This window comes from Anneissia japonica, unplaced genomic scaffold (genome assembly GCF_011630105.1).
Source record: "Anneissia japonica isolate Jap-2015-1 unplaced genomic scaffold, ASM1163010v1 scaffold199_len4679917_cov187, whole genome shotgun sequence".
Taxonomy (NCBI): domain Eukaryota; kingdom Metazoa; phylum Echinodermata; class Crinoidea; order Comatulida; family Comatulidae; genus Anneissia; species Anneissia japonica.
Window position 1 is genome coordinate 2,938,710 of NW_022686322.1, and position 2,982 is coordinate 2,941,691.

Consider the following 2,982-nt stretch of genomic DNA (forward strand, 5'->3'; position numbering starts at 1 on the left):
GCGATGACCCGACGAGGGGCACGATTTTTCAGACGAGAGCAAAGTGGGCGAGGCCGGACGTCGCTTAAAATGTTTCTAAAGTGGTCCAGGGGAAAATAAAGAAAATAGAAAATACATATGCCTATATTTATTTTCTCTCCGACGAAGTGTGGTTTTTCTCCCCGACGGGGTGGGGGAGGGGTAGCTCTCCCTTCCCCCGGCTGGCGCAACCCCTGGACCACACCTAGTACCGTTTTGATTTATATCGACAGGAAATATACTCAAAATGAAAATTTATCGGCGCTTCGGAGAGCTTTTCCCTCACACCCCCACCGGTAGCTCTCCCCTACGGGGGACCCTTCCCCCTGCCCCCGCTGGCGCAACCCCTGGACCACACCTAATACCGTTTTGATTTATATCGACAGGAAATATACTCAAAATGAAAATTTATCGGCGCTTCGGAGAGCTTTTCCCTCACACCCCCACCGGAGTTCTGCCCCTGCACCCCAGGAATCCCAAGATCCCTTGGGGGTGCAGGTTCCCTTGGCCTAAGGTTCTTGCTTTGCTCGCTAATACGCACCCAACGCTTCACATCAAAAATCCTGCCTACTTTCTTGAATTTCCAGTGGCGAATGTTAGTTGGTTCGATTTTTTTTCTCTCCGAGTGTCGAATGTGTGGCGAATGTTAAATTACTGCAATTTATATGTTAACTATTTTTTTACAAAGTGACGAATAAGTTTAATGATGAATCGTTATTATGCTCATATATTTTATACACAGTATTAGGAGGCAATGTACTAATCATAGATAAATTTAGGCAATTTCATAAAAAGAAGGTATGCTAATAGAAATTACTATTTTAAAAAATCTTTAAATTCGTTTTTCTCTAAATGCACTTTTCCACATTCGCCACTACATTATATAAGGGACGATATATATAAAATCAAACGAGTAGGTGGCTGCATCGGCTTCAATAAAATAGTAATAAAACGCATAAAGCAAAAGTGTAGACTAGCCGTAACTTTTAATGGTAAAAACACAAACGTTTTCGGGCATCCCCTTCATCAGGTGGTAGGCGTATAGATAGAAAATATAGCGAGAAAAAAAAAACACTCAATGCGGACGTAGGATAAGTGACCACTATATGTATATATACACACACACATTTGTTGTGTACATTTGATTATTTAAACAGTCTATTTTAGAGAGAAGGAGCAAAAATTCGAATTCATCCTAAAAAAAAGTAGTCCATCAAAAATTTAAAAAATAGTAAAGAGTGCATTAATACCATGCCATGGATTGTGATACGGCGACTTTTTAAATTTTAGGGTATTGATCGTTACCTTTCCACATCTCAAGTAAGACAGACGGTAAATTCAACAGCTTCCTTTGCTGTAATTTAAAGTAGATGGTTAACAATATAGGTTAAGTTGAAATTTATAATTCATTTGACGTGTTATAATTGATTTTTAATCATGACAGATATCAATCATGTCTAGGTTAATTTAGAGATATTGTAGAATTTTCAATTTTTATGCTTTTTTTATGCTAGATGCAAAAACTGAGGCAAAATACAGAGTCCTATCTATTTCCTTTATTATTATAATAATCTTTATATTTTATTGGTTCAAAAATAAAGTAATGTGTACTTTAAGAAATATTTGAGGGTGAGTTAATCGGAAAGGTTAGAATTCAAATGACAAATAGTTACTTTATATTTCACAATTTTTCTTGCCATGGCGAGTATTAATTGCAAAATAATTAGACTCACTGTACCATGTGTAATAATGGTTTTTCTGGTAAAACCATGGGCTGATTGTCTCGAAGTTTCGGCGAGATTGCTCTGATGATCATCTGGAGAATGACCCCACTATCCATATGCCAGCGGATATTTTATGGCAAGGAAATTTATGATTATGGCGCCTCTAGATGGCCGGAAATGGCACTCTTAGACATTGGGACACACAGATCCGTCAAACTTGAAGTAAAAAAAATGCCAATAAAAATAAATAAATAAAATTTTGCACAATAAAGTAAAATTCATGAAACAGGATAGCACTGGAATACATGGATACCAATGGCAATGAATAAGATCTTAACCTGACAGTTAATCTATGGAAAAAACAATTATTTGCATCTATTAGAAATAGAATTACTAAATTCATTTAAAGCCAAGCTAGGAATGGGTGGGTCGAGTTTGTCGTATTTGATGATCGTTCTTTGGAAAAGGGAACAAATAAGCGTCAGAACAGGTCTATAACACCTCGAATACCATGGTTGAGGCAAGAAAGTTATGGTTATGGCACCTCTAGATGGCGGGAAATGGACTTTCTTTTTTTCTCAGACTTAAATTTTGAATTAATTTTTTCTCCAATTTTGAAATGATTTTAATTTTGAACAATTTTTTGGTGGGAGGGAGGCTGAACCTCGCCAGCCATGGCCGACGGTGTGAAGGTCTAAATCTGCGTGCGCATCGGTTGCATCACCCTCCGTATGGGCTTGGTATAGACATGAGGTCAACTTTATTCCCAGGTCCTGCCGACATGTTCCGCAGTGGCGAATTCAAGGGTGCCCCCCCCCTTTTTAAATCGTTCATAATTTTAAAAAATGGAGATATAAACATTTTTTTATTCAAGTTTTAAGTCTGAGAGTACAATTTCCGGTCATCTACAGGTAATAACAAGTTTTCTTGCCTCACCCCCAACCATAGTGGGCCTGAGGTGATATAGATCCTCCATCTGAAAATACGAACCTCCTCGGTCCCCCATCTATTTTGAATTTCTGGATCCGCCACTGATCCGCAACTCTGCCACTTACCAGTCTGACCCTTTCTTGATGTTTTGGTTACCAGGCAGAATAAAGGCAGTTTGCAACACACTAATCAGAGGAGCACACAACATCGGTGACTGCAACTCACACCTTAAAAAGAGGTGCAGCACGGCAGTGAAGCCATGGGCGTCGATCCGTTGTGAAAAGCGGGCGGGGGGGGGGGGGGGGGCGGA